The 15,000-nt window shown below is 38.9% G+C and overlaps 1 pseudogene; it reads right to left on the reverse strand.

Annotated features, from left to right (window-relative positions):
• Positions 1 to 7,452: 7,452 nt before the first annotated feature.
• Positions 7,453 to 12,905, reverse strand: LOC137968623 (uncharacterized; annotated as a pseudogene).
• Positions 12,906 to 15,000: the final 2,095 nt, after the last annotated feature.

Consider the following 15,000-nt stretch of genomic DNA (forward strand, 5'->3'; position numbering starts at 1 on the left):
CTTGTCAGTTGTGCCTACACTAGAATGTTTTGGCTTTCTGTTATTTCTTGGTTAATTACTTACAATATGAAAATTGACAAGCTTGATGAAGTAACAATTCTGTTTGGTATTTTCAATAACAACCCAGGGAATTGTTTACTAAATCATTTAATCATTCTTGGGAAATATACCATTTATTTATGCCGCTGTAAAAATATCAAAACAACTGAAACTCGAAAACTAGAAAAAAAAAAACTTTTGTAGTTTCTGATAACTATTTACTACTTGTAGCTTTTGTTGAGTTTTAAATCAATGATAGAGAGAGTTTTGGCGATTTGAACCCGGACTGGCTGGATTTAAGTTTTTTTCTTACATTTCAAGTTATTGTGGAACGTTTGGTTCCACGTTAATCTACCACTGAAATCAACATTACCAAATTGTAAGATTAGAACTTAGGACTGGAACATAGAACACACAATTACGGAATTTAGATTTTTGAGCATTGAGAGAAATGGAGTACAGATGTTGTCTTCTTGTCTTCACCATGGCAGATTTAAACAGTTTTCAAGGAACAAGTGTCTTTTTGTCTTCGCCACAGCAGATTTAAACAGTTTGCAAGGAACTAAGCCAGGATTACGGTAAATGGTCAACGCACATGAAGCAGAATGGATACATCAACTTCTGCTCTGTTAAAAATTACATATTTTTGCCATTTCTCAACTCGAGTAAACCGCTTCTCTCTCCAAAATACTTTTGTAAGTATATTCTTCACAACTTGATGCGGTATTCTACTCCTATATGGCAGTCTAAACTCCACAAAATTGGAAAGCCGTACTCATCGACTCTAGTTCTTTGTTAACGTGCATGCATTAATGAGCTTTGACATGGGTCTTATTCCGGCCCTGGTTCTTCTTTTGTCATCACTGGTGGTCTGCAAAACAGCATTAGACTATCCCACAAACTCCTCTCAAGTCCCCCAAATCATGTTGGATTCTTGTTATCGCCATTTCTGGCCAGGGAAGTTTTTAGTCTGGTAATCCATGTATTTGCATATTTGCTTCTTTGTCAAACCATGTTACCGGCCATTTAACAATCTTGTCACGGTCCAACGCAAGCCTTCTATTGTTATTACTTCTCATGACTGGTGATACGGGCCATTGTGTCAATCCTGGCCTGTGTAAATTCCCTTGCGGGTCTTGCAGTAAACCCGTCAAAGAAAATCAAGCTGCAATAGAATGTGAGAACTGCTTTCTCTGGTATCACAAACACAGATACACCAATCTACAAAATCATATAAGGCCTTTCAAAACAACTCTGGCCTTACATGGATTTGCGTTTCGTATTTGTTTCCAAACTTTGCCACTACATGGTTTTCATCGCTGATCAACTTCACCTCTGCAAACGACTTCTCAGCCTTGGAGAACGTCACGGAAACCTTTCTGTCTTCCCCTTTTTGTCCACAGATGACATCATCTCCTGTTATCCTACGAAACCATACATCAGATAAGAATGAAAGGAACAACATCACATTTTTCTGTGCTAACATAAACGGCAGTAGGGGGAAAAAGTTAGAACTCCAATCGTATCTAGAAGTCGAGAACCCTGATATTGTCGCCTTGAAGGAAACAAAAATCGACGAGTGTGTTCTAGACACTGAATTGTTTCCACTGGAATTGGGCTATGCTGTATTCCGAAAGGACAGGGTGATTGGCGGTGGATGTGTTATTCTAGCTATTAAATCATATCTTGACCCACTTCAATGTAACAGCATTAATACTGAGAGCTCTGAAAGTTTATGGGCCAAGATGCGACTGAATGGTCAACAATATTACCGTTGTAGTTACTATAGGCCTCCAGACCAGCATTATTCTGAGCTATCAGCGCTACATGAACAGCTCACTGACGTTTGTAAACTTCATCCAACTGACAACCCACTGGCTATTCATGTGATGGGTGACTTCAATTTCCGTTACGTGGACTGGGAAACGGTTACCAACAGGAATGTGATCACCTTTCCCACAAGTGAAGCAAAGACCTTGGATCTCTTGATGACCAATCGCCCGGGGCATGCATCAAATATTAGATCACCAGCTAAGTTCAGCGATGACGATGCAATTGGCTGTTCACTCACCTGTGCTACTCCAGCTCAACGCAAACCACGCCGTAAGGTTTACCTGTACGCCAAAACGGTTTTTGACAAAATCCGCACTGACATGACTCAACACAAAGATGAGTTGTTTCAATCTAGCTGTAATGATAGTTCTGTTGAGGAGGACTGGTCGGCATTAAAGAATTGTTTGCTGAATTCGATCGAGAGGATCATTCTGTCATAGTATGTCAGTGGCCGTGATAAGTTGCCTTGGTTATCGCCATATTTACGTCGCCTAATTCACCGGAAACACCGCCTTCAAGCAAAATTCAAAAGTACAGGCAGTGCGAGGCTTTGCCACAAATGGCGCATGGTGACAAGGAAATTGAACTCGTGTCTCCGTGTTGCACGTAACAACTATATTAATAGCGTCACCGGGGATGTCAAATCAAATCCCAAGTAGTTTTGGAAATTCATCACTTCTCAACGTAAGGACAGCCAGTCTGTGTTGTACATAGATTGACACTTTTTTCCGTTCTGTTATTGTTGCAGTTGATTTGTTTGATTATTAACTTCCGGTCTCTTTGCGACGTCGTTGATTTAGAACTTAGGGTTAGTATTTCAATAGCACATGCTTTAAGTTTTTCGGAGTCGCATGATAGGAGTCGTACGGAGTTTACAAGAAGTCGTTTGGAGAAATCAGGAGTTTTTTCTTTGGCTTTCTAAGCATCCGGAACACAGATCAGATGTAAGTAGTTTTCCTTTTTTATTTCTCGCTTTCAGAATTGTAATTTCATGCTCCATTGTGACACATACAATCGGCCATTTCATTGGTAGTTTTTACCATGAGTGATGTACCAGCGGCTCAGCCCAAATCAGAAAGAAATATTAAAATCATTTAAAACTGTGTACCACTTGTGGGAACGCGCCACCTTATCAATCACAGAATAGCCATCTCCCTGAATCTGACCCTGAGAAGGCTTCAACTCTAAACCAGCAATTTTGTGATAACTTCTCATCTGAGGACACTGTATCAATCCCGCTTTTAAAGCGAAAGTTCTCCAATATGCCTAACATCCAAATCACTGAGACTGGGGTCTTCAAATTACTTGCTAGCCTTAAAGGGGCTAGGTCACGCTATTTTAGGTAATTTTGTTTAATTTTGTTAATTATGAGCTCTAAACGTCAAATTGGCAGAGGAAGAGTCTTTCATTTGCAAAATCATGGCCACATAACAACTAAGAATGATTTTCGTGCTTTGTAAATGACATTTTGATATAGACTGATATAAATTTGAAAAGAGGTGGGCTGACATTTTTCAAATTTACCCAAATTCAATCCATTTCAATCCTCTCCAGTTTTGTCCATCGATGTCCCTTCTTGGCTTCCCTGTGTTTTGTTAGAGTTCTATAGTTTTGAACAGTTATTTTGATATTTTAGTTAATTCTATGACCATTCGATCAGTACTGAAATTGCTGAAATTGCATGACCTAGCCCCTTTAAGACATACAAGGCTGCTGGTCCCGATAGCCTACACCCCATAGTCCTTAAAGTGCCACTGTGACGAAATTTCACATTTCTTTTCCTCTTTTTTTTTATGCAGAATAACTTACCGTCATGTACGATGTCCTTTCACCGATAAAGAAAAAAATAAAGTTTTCCTTCAATAAAATTTGCTGCTCGAAAAGTGAAAATTTTCGTCTGCCATTGCTCGAAATTAGTTCCAGTTGAGCCCGCTTAATTTGCAGCGGCCTCTCTAATTGTGACGTCATATTCCTAACGCAATTGTTGAACGCTTGATTTCAGTCGGTTTTTGGCTATAGTACTTGCGAAATGTCTGTCGATTCGGAAGTTCAATTTGGGGAAAGTTTGTCTGAAAGCAGTAGTGAGGGTTGCTCTGTGTCTTCAGAGGCTAGCTTCTGCTCAGCAAGTGATTTCCAATCATACGATGACAGTGCCGAGCCAATTGCCACTGAAGAGGAAGCTACGCAGTACGGTGAACAAATAGCTGTAGAGGAAGAAGAAGAGGACATGCTTCTCAGTCGATTTGCTGGCGAGACAGATCTACCAGACTGGTATTTTATTTTTTCTTTGTTTTCGATTCTTTCTGCTCTTACCGATCCGTCTACTTTTGTAAAAAGAGCTAATTTTGATCATGATTCGATCTGTGTCTCCCCTAATTAACAAGTTGTTTTTAGAAATGTTTACACGATTAAAATTTCTGTGCCAAAGATAAAAAAGATCGAAATGGTATTTTTAGGTATTTCAAGTTTATGTATATATTTTTGGTGTCAACTGTAATGTTATTGTGAATCTACCCTGTCATATGTTTATAGGTGCAAGTGTGAGAAATGTTTGCTGGAGGTCATGAAGAATGCAGATGCTGCATGGAGATACATAGATAGATGTCGGGAGAGGATGGGACAAGTTGAAAAAGATGAAGAGTGTGTTACTTCGCATCCAGGGTTTGAAAGTGTCTGTCTGAATCGTCGGGTTTTGGCTACTGCAGCAATAGGGCTTAAAACGAAACAGAAGAAAGCCTATACCACATTGTTTGCTGAACGCAACACCACAGAGAACAAGTAACCTTTTATTTGTTTATGTTTCAACTAAATTTGTTTTGTGGTATAAAATGGCTTCATTTGCAGTGAGTACATTGATTTACAATAAAATATTTGGTTTTCGCCCACCCAAATTATTGAGCACAGGTCATGTGGAGCGCACTTTTTGATTACATTTGTTTAGTGATTGTTTTACTGAGCCGCTGTCATGCTCTAAAATATTGAGTTCATCTAACAGTACAGTTGGTTTGCTTATCAGTTGTCTTTTTTTTGTCACTTACAGATTTCTAAGATCAGTTTCCTACAGGCAGTTTGTCTGAATGTAGGGTCCTCTAACAGGATTCCCCTCCCTTGTTGTGTTTATAATGCCATACGGAAAGAGTTTCCAATCCAAGATGATGAAGACTATCATGGCTACGAGGAGAACGATTGATTGGAGCCATAGTTTATACCAGGAAAGTAAAAAGCATTGTTATACGTTTTCTGATGGGAGGAGAATGCGTCACATGCCGTGGGTTAAGACTCACCAACTCCCTAGGGAAACAACTTGAACTTTGGACTTACACGTGATCAGGATGTGCACCTTGAAACTGCAGGAAATTTGTGTACCAGTCAGCCTGATGTTAAAAAGCCATTAAAGTAGGACATCGTTTCTCATTGGAGATGGCATTCATTATTCAAGAAAAGGGATTTATAGTTGCAAGAACATATCATGCAGATTAAGGGAAAATATCAACATTTTGTGTCTCCAGGCTTTTGGTTTGGCGCCAAAAATTGGTCGCTCACGTTCATCAACTTGCTCCTCGATCGCGGTCGCCAGGTAGGAAAGTATTTGTGTAATTTACAAGGAAATACGCTGTTCCTGATCAAGTCAAACTTAGAATGTATTAGAACAAGCCAAACATTAGAACAAGCCAAATGAACTTTAGTATTGTCCATATTTTGTTAGCTGCTCAATTTTGCGCGAGCAGCCAGTGTATGCATTGGTGTCACAGAAATCATTTTTTCAGAGTTTTTTTTTATTTTTGAGTCGGGAGGTACAACAAAACACTTAATGACTGGCCCGTCAGGAGACAATGAATTTTGTTTCCCCTTGACCTCAATGTTCTCCTCGGCTTCGCCTCAGGGAACATTGAGGGTCATGGGGATACAAAACTCACTGTTTCCCTTGTGGCCAGTCCTTATTAACATCCTGGCAACAATGAGTTTGGCTAGTTATCCGATGATACCTAGGAAAGACTGAAATCTGACACATTGCTATGATTTGTTAGGAAAAAGAAGGCGATCTGGGATAACCAATCCCTGGGGAGTCACCCACAAATTCTGTAAGTGTTCATTCCTTAGTCTCAGGATAATACGCTCATGCCAGATCTGATATTGGTGTGCATGATTTACAAGCAAGTGTGCTATTTCTTTCTCATTTCCAATTTTGCCCCCAGTATCCCATGATAGAATCACTAACTTTTCATCCTAAGGAGTTGGGGGTGTTAGCTGGTAAAATCTGAGACAGTGGGAAACCCCAAAACTTTGAGTTTAAGAGGGGCAACAGCAGGGTCTGAAATTACCCCTTCCTAGCTTCTAGTGCTGCCAAAAAGTTCATACTGGAGATCAGAATTCTACGATTGGTCACCAGTGGGGGAATAAATATATTCAGGACTATGTCACTGTCATATCTCATTGCCAAATTAATGTTAAGTTTGATTTTGGCTAAAGCGATTACCCTTTGCCAACAGCAGACTTTACATCTTGACTAGGAAAAATGTTAGCGTTTTCAAGTCTGTCAGGTATCTGATAGCACAGATTAAAAGAAGACCCCAACCTGGATGTTTACAAAATTAAGACTGGGAAGGAATTTGGAACTGCTCCGAAAACAGACATAGACCATGCACAACCCCTATTACTGTCATAAATACCAGGGGGTATTCATGTATGCTGTTTGTGTGCCACTACACTGCCCTTTGGTCTGCTTTTACCATCGTCTTTTGTTTAAGAGCCTGGAACCGTATGTTTACTTTCGCTAATAAGAGCCCCATGACGACCTCTGTCGCGCCATTCACAGTATTTGAAGTTTGCGAAAAACTTGAGATGTTCAGTAGCGCTGCTTTCTTTTTTTGTACCCGAAATAATTAAGCGCGACAAATATTTGGGAAAGCACTTTGACCTTACAAACTTTTATTGCGAAGAATTTTCGGAAAGGTCGGAAACTACATGTACGTCTGCATAATTATTTTCTCCGTTGACGGGCATCTTGGTATGTCAACAATCCAAACTCCAGTTTCGGCAACGAAAAGGTCAAAATAACGATCAGGGGTCAGCTATGGGATGACAAAAGTTCCACTGTGTTTCATTCAGTGAATGCGAAAAGAAATTCAAACTTTGTTGGCTCATTTTGAAACTCACAATGACCAGTTGACAATGCTCTTCAATTCAAATGTTCTGTTGAGTACGTGGAGTTGATCACAGGAATTAAATATTCATTTTATCGTCTGTCTATTGTTTCGTGGAACAATGAAAATCACAGCTAAATACGAGTTTGAATAACAAAAGAAAAAACGCACATCAAATGCGCGTTTGGAAACGCGCATTTAAAAACGCGTGTGCGCAAAAAACCTGCGTGCGTTTTGCGTCTGCGTAGGACCCTTATTTCTGGTCTGCACTGTAATATGCTGGGTATGTTAAAACTGACAACTTATATTAAACTTAACTGGTAGAATGACAACTACATAGTACATGCAGTTTTCAGTGATGAAAGCCCTGCAGTGGATATTGATATTAGGTTATATGTACACGATGCCATCTTGTAACCTTTGGTTAGTTGCTATGTCACAAACCTGAACATGTTGGGGGACATATGACTGTTTGTTTTTGTAATCTTGATCGATATTTTGTTTTAGCTTCCTCTTTATTTTCCTTGTCTGCCAACATGCTGTGAAGAGCTTCAGGGATTTGATTATTGATTTCATCCTTCACTGCTTTTAAGTCTTGTCTTGGTGTGGTCATCAGAGTTTCAAAGATATCAGCAACATAATCTGAAATAAAAAAACAGAATGCAAGAAACCTGTACTTAACAATATTTAATAAAAAAGTACTATTTTGACTTGAAATATTTGTAGCCTCATATATGCTACTTTAAGATTACCATAGTTTGGTTCCACTTTCATTTCTCTCACTGTTGCCTCACCATCTTTGAATTTTGGATATGTGACCTTGAGCTTAGGTTTCCCATGGGCATCAGCTTTGCTCTCCCTCTTTAGATTGAAGTTAAAGTGGATAGCAGCAAGGATCGTCCTGGATAATAAAAGGGTCACATTATATACATGTTGTAGTATATTAGTTACGTTTTCTAAGTAAGGCACATTTGAACTGCATCGCAACAGTCACAAATCAAGAAATGATGTGTCCAACAGATTAGCCATAAGTGTCTGTTGGACCATATTGCCTCTTAAAATCAAGCTGCTGAGCACTTATGGTGTTGTGGTTAAAAAAATAATATTACTTCTAAGGAGGACAAACTGGATAAATGTAATGCAACTCATAATAGGATGTTTAGTAATGGGCCAAAGAGTTTACAGTAACTAGATTGATGTTATCTAAGTGTTTTAAAAATGTGATTGATGTGGTTCACCTCAAACTTTCACTCTCCCATTTCAGGTTGGACCAAGTCGTTTCCCACATGATAATTTTAAAGGTAAGCACTTATACATGTAAATACACACATACTGATGAGTTTACATGAAGCTTCCAAAATGTTGCAGAGACAGAATCCCCTGAAAAATCTTACCTACAACGCATTCCCAGATAAGAGTATGCCAGCATTTTCATAGCTAATTGATTGACCACAGAGTGGTAGCCTTCAAGAGCACTTGTCTGTGCATTTGGGGATGACTGCTCATTTCCTTTTTACATTGCTTAGTGCTTCACAAAGCTTTTCATATGCAAGGGAACCTGTTGGTGTAAGATGTGCCACCTTTTAAATAAAGCCAACACTCAATGATACATGTAGGCCAACTTTGGCAACTGGACACACACTAGTAGAAAGTATTAGATTAACTTTGATTGATATGTTTTTGTGTGTTGTATGTATGTTGCCACCTTGGTCGGAGCCATTTTCACTTACTGTGAAATAACATTTACATGTAACAATATTATTACTATTAGTAAGAAGTACAATAGTAAAACTAAACAAAGAGAAAACAATGGAATTAGGGCCTGCAACAATGTGACAGTTCAATGAAAGCCCCTCTAGTGAAGGTTCTCTCTACAATAGAAATTTGTTTGCCAGTTTGCAAGCATTGTATCAAAGAGGGCCTCCCACCTTTAGTTGATGTTGATAAGCTTTTATAATGTTGCACGGAGCACCTGAAAACTTGGGAACAGTATGTTGACTGTATGTATTTATGTATATGTAAGGTATTGCTGCTCATTCTCCTGCTAGCACGCAGTTGGGGAAACAAGAGCAATGCTTTTATGTATATATATGCGTACCATTGGTCAACCATACACGTGGGCTGGTTATTGGGCCATGTGCACATTTGCTAAACAACTGGCTGGGGAGATCCTTGTGTTTGTTGATTATATGGGAGAGAAAAGCCTTGAATTTGGCAAGTATGGCTTCACCTAACTTTGGTTGAGTAGAGGTCACCGCCCAATAGTAGGCTTTCCGCCATCTCCCAATTACTTCACAGCCTTTCTCTTTGCTTAATTTAGAGAGGATCGTTTGGATCTCTGCAACACAAAGTGCAAGATGTTCAGCATTCAATATTTACTGTAGGTGAGGTGTTATGTCATGTCTTTCCTGCTATGATAAAATGTTGACCCTTTGCAATTTAGGAGTACCAAACAGACGTTTTTTTCATTTTCAAATATCTGTTTTAGTTCCAGAGATGTGTGAAAGCATGTGACAGTATGCAATTTAGGGAAACCGTAGACCTTACAGTTTATAACTTCAGACAATACACCTGTAGCTAAAAGTCACATTATGACACAAGTGTCTCAAAATTGTTTTCACTCTTTTCAATTCCCCTTAGGTGCACCTTCAATGTTTAAAAACACCAAGCTAAGAGCCTTATAACTATAGTTGCCAATCATAGAAATAACGTACCCATACCAAATGTGAAAATGGAACTCAAGTTATCTACATACTAAAGTAAAGAATATATTATTCGATTACTTTTGCTGATGTGCCACAAATCGAAGAAGTGATCAATAACTGGCTTTCCTAACTCTTTGCATTTCCTAGGACACTCCTCTCATCCACTTAGTAATCAATGTGTGGCGGTTAGGAACTCCATTTTCGAGCTGCTACCGGCCTCATTTGCCTGGTGTAGAACAATAACTTTTTGCACCTTTTTTGGGCAAAATAGTTATTTTACCTTAAGTTAATCTATTCCGAGTAAATTAGTTGTACTGCAGAAAGCATCTACAGTTTCTACAATAAAACAAGTGTTGCCAATGGTACAGAGGCTGACAATATGGTGTTTGCTTTAGTTAAATTGTGGTATTATATGCAATTGAATAGTATCAGATATGCTTCTGATAGTATATATGTTGTAGTTTGAAATGTACTTTAGGTCAAAATGATATCAAGCTAGGTCAAAATATTTTGAATTAGGTTATTTTGTTTCAACCTAGGTCATTTTGTTTCAACCTAGGTTATTATGAACTGTCTAAAAAAGGGTTTCCCTTTTTTTTGGGGATGTAATTAAAAAAAATGGGGCCTGGATTTTTAGGGGGAATAAAAAAGAATGCACCTTTCCGTTCTTCGTTCACTTACCGTCTCTCCCTCTCCTTCCCCTCTACGGTCCTTGCTTACTACCAACGGACTGTGCCTCTTACCTTGAACTTTCACAACATTCCATGCCGCTCCAAGGATTCGAACCTTCGCACCATAGGACATCTGAGATTATGTCTCCTCTGTATTAACCGCTAAGCCATCGAATCAGCAACTGAAAGCGTCTAGATGTTTTTCTACCAATGAGTTTAAGCTATTTCCAAGCCTTCACAACAACTACCATTTCGCACATGCGTAAATAACATAAAGTGAGACTTAGAAACATTTCAGATCATACACAGTTAAAAGGCCGAACATAGAACTTTGTGAAGAAGTTAAAGGGTCCATAGGCTAAATTTATCTGAAGTACAATGAAAAACACTCTCCAGTGCAACTAAAGCAAAAAATTGTTTGAAAGAGGTGGACTCCTGATTCTGAAGAACAAATAGTCAAATATTGTGCAAATTAAGTTTTGTTACGTCGCTATGCAAAATACACCTGGTCCAGGAGGAACAAGGGATCATTTCTAGTCATGATATAACAAACCGATTTTCGCCGCAAACACAGCGTTCCCACAGTGAAAAAAAGATGGTGGCACAGGCAAATAGAACAACAAAAGATAACCTTTACAGTTTAACCAAAGAAAAAAACTCGTCTCTGAACCACTGGTGTCATCATCTTGGAGAAACCGCTTGTAAAAAAACACATAACCATTCACAGAACAATTGGCAAAATGCTGTATGAAGTGGTTTTTGGAATCTCTCTATAACACTTACAAGAGCCTACAAAATGGCTTCTAATCAATAGATTATTAAACCCTTTTTCCTGACTTTTCAAAGTTTTGTTTTTACTTGCCTTTGATTAATAAGAATTCAAAGTAAGCAAAAGATAGAGGAAATAACTAAGCAAATTAAAAATCAACAGTACATCATGTATGTGTTTCATCTCTTCTATTCCTTGGACAATAATTCAATATTGTTGCCCTCTGCCATCCTAAGGAGATTCATCAATGAAAAATGTCCTAAAAAGCTCTGAGAAAGAAAAGTACAATCGGTTATCATGCATTGTATGCCTAACCTCAATCTTAATGCTAACCATGTAAAATCAGTGCCTAGCCTTAAAAACCGTTGGGGTTTTATAAAATACTCATCTAAGCTGCACTAAGTTCATCCCCTTTCCTCTATGACCAATTTACTAACCAATATATTACATGTACTTACTAATAATTGATGGGTTTTTGCTGATGTTTCCTACTATCAATTTCAACCTAGCTTAAAATAAAATGACCTAGGTTGAAACAAAATGAGCTAGTCTGGTTGCAAATTAACCTAGGGAACAAAATGACCTGCAACATATACATGTACTGTTGACGCTTTGTGAGGCAATAGCCATAAATAAATGTTGTAAATTCATGAACCTGTCCCCGTTCTCGAAGCATGAAGGCGCTGTAAATATTGCACTCGCCTTCTTTATAAAAGTCAAATGCAGAAAAAAAAACCCAGCTATCATTGTATGCTGCGAGATTAAGTATCATGATGCCCAACAACACAATACATGTACACTTCTGCTGGTCTCCCCTTCTGCTCAGAACAATCACCGTTAGGCCCTGCCCCTCCCACTAAGAGCCCTTACAGGAGTACACGTTTTTTTTAGTGCATGTTGAGTTCCAATTACCTGTAATAGAACAATGTGGATTATCAGACCCACAGTGCAGCCGAAAACTTGAATATGTCCCATATTTTGCTGAGTGGCCCCTGCTGTCGTGTCTGTCATCACCTACTAGCATCACCTCTTTTCCTTTTAATGACTGCAAAATCTTCGCTTGGTATGTCCGCCAATACTTGGGGGAAAAGGAGGTGCCTCTGATGGTAGTAATATGCTGGTGGACGGTATACAAGCAGACCCAAATGCCTGAAAACCAGGAAAACTTTGTTGATTGACACTCCTGCACACAGGATGGCGAAACTCAAGAGCAGATTTCCAGCAGAGAACTTTCCAAGCATGTGAGGCTGACTGTCCCATTTGAACAGGCCTTTACAACTGCTACAGCTTGACTCGATAGTCAATATGGTCCCTGTCTGAAGCACAGTTAAGGTAGGATTTGTTGCAAAACAAAGATTGCAGTACTGGAAAAGGAGAAGAATTTTGGACAGGAATACGATTGCCTTTGGTTCTTCTCTAACATTTTTCCCATCGCAACTCAACCTACAAAAATAAGGAATATTTCTGTTACTTTTCATTTGATTAAGCAGTTGCTAGACATTTATAGTACAGGTAATTACATTATCTCTGTAAATAATTCATTTACCCTAAATAGTTTATCTCCTTCCTTGGTGTATGCCTGATCCACTTCCTCTGGAGAGTCCTCATCGCTTACTTCATTGCCTTCCTTGTTCCGTTCCTCATCTGACTCTTCCATATCAACGTCGTCCATCGTGGTTACGTCTGGTTTGTCTTTCTGTGTGAAGCCTTCAGCGTTTCGCTGGGTTTCTGTAGATAGGAACATTTTATTTGGCTTGTTATGTGTTCTCAAAAATAATTTCCGTTTGTCCTGGCATCATTGTCTTAACTGTCGTTATTTGGGTAGTATACATTGCTGTCCAGCATATGCACATGAAGCGTTCTAACTAATCATCAATTGAATTGTTGCATTACAGTTGCAGTATACTGCCTCTAACAAATGTCATGTTTCGTTTTGGTCCATTGTGAGGTAGTTTGGTTTTGTCAGAACAGTAAAAGAGATCATCGAGCAGTGAAATAGTGACGAGACCGTTAGACACAGTTTCCATTGTTTTCTTTTGTTTAGTTACATAATTTTTGCAATAAAAATCATGCAGTCAAGCATGACGAATAAATGCCACAATTTTCTATATTTTACCTGATGAGGTCATTGCTGGAGGTGAGCAACTGATACTCTCAAATGTTTTTACCCACTCATTCTGATTTGCAGATATTTTTTGGCGTAAACCTTCCAGTTTGGACTCCATTGCGTTCAGTTGCCTTTGCAATTTTTTCTTTTGCTTTCTGAGATCACAGTTACTACAGGTGTTTTTCAAATCCTCCTAGTTTCAAAGTATAAAGAGCAAATGCATCAATGAGTTCAATAAGAGTAGTCTAACATTTTGTCCCACAGGATTAACAGAGCAGAGAAACAAGGAAGCGAGAACTGGCAATAACTGCCTTGATCGTGGACAAGCAGGACCTAGGGGAACTAGCAATTTTGTGTGCATCCCCGATGGAGGCCACATAAGTTATGTACAAATTTCCGAAATTGAGTCACCACCTACGATTCCAAACAGAGTTTTTCATTATTATTGGTTAGTTATTAGTGTTATATTTGTAGGATTCAAGATACCACTTGCGAGAGGAAAACGATCAGAAGGTACCTTGCTCTGGGACTGACTTGACTCTTCCGGTTTATCATTTGGCGAGCTTGAGGGAGTTATCTGAAATGCAAGCACAGGTGTGACTATTAACAATATTCTAAAATACTGTTATAAATACAAAAGGTAAGATTATTACCTCGCTCTGGGACTGACTTCACCCTTCCAGTGTATCATTTCGGGAGCTTGAGAGAGTTAACTAAAATGCAAGCACAGACGTCACTATAACAATAATTTATTCTAAAATACTGTTACTAAGCACAAAAAGGAAAGATTATTACCATGCTTGAAGTAGAATTCGGTATTGGCTGAAAGGCAAGCACAAACATCAGTGTCATAATATTCTTCATTTCAGTTACTAAGTAAAAGAGGAAAGGAGATACTGGCATTATTACCTCGCTGAGGCAGCATAATTATCTCTTCATCTCCTGAATTTAAAGCGACCGGTATTTCATTTGGGGTTAACTAGAAACCAAACAAGAATAAACAAGATTCGCTATATGTTCAAAAGACAGAAAATTTGCGTTGATTACCACGCTTAGGCTAGTTTACACTGCTGTATTATTCAAACAGGTATCGCAATGGGAAATGGGACTTTTGATCTTGTTTTAGGTCAATGGAACATGTAAATAGCAAAATGTTCTAACGAAAACGAGTTTCACTCACAACTTTGTCTCTATGGTGAAAAAGTGTTCACGGGCCTGCGCGACTCCTGCCATTCGCAAACGATTCTAAAATCTGTGCCTTCAAAGTTTAGCTCTGACTAAAGTGTCTTTTAACGACTTTCCTTTGATACAGGGCAAAATGCAAGAGGCGTTCAAAAACAAAATGAACCCAGGCCCGGGTCAAACATTTAAGAACAGAAGATCACTTGCTTCTACCGCTGATGAATATATCGGTCGAGCCTAGAATTAAATTTGCGCAAAAGCGAGACGCCATAAGGTCACATTCACATTACTGCTGAGAAAATCAACACCAAGACACTAAAAAGAGAGACCAACTAATTTCTTGGAAGAAAACGTATCACACAGCAGTATAGAGATTCAAATGTAAAGCCTCGTAGGGCAAAAACCATTGCTAAATGAATACTACAGGAACCGCCTAAAAGAGGCGTCCATTCAAATATGTACTCAAGAGAGCAAAATTATGACAAAGGCAACAGAAACCAGACCACGTACAAGGGAGTTGTGTAGGCCTGTCAACTCTTTTTAGCGCTGG

The sequence above is a fragment of the Montipora foliosa genome, chromosome 8 (assembly GCF_036669935.1).
Source record: "Montipora foliosa isolate CH-2021 chromosome 8, ASM3666993v2, whole genome shotgun sequence".
Lineage (NCBI taxonomy): Eukaryota > Metazoa > Cnidaria > Anthozoa > Scleractinia > Acroporidae > Montipora > Montipora foliosa.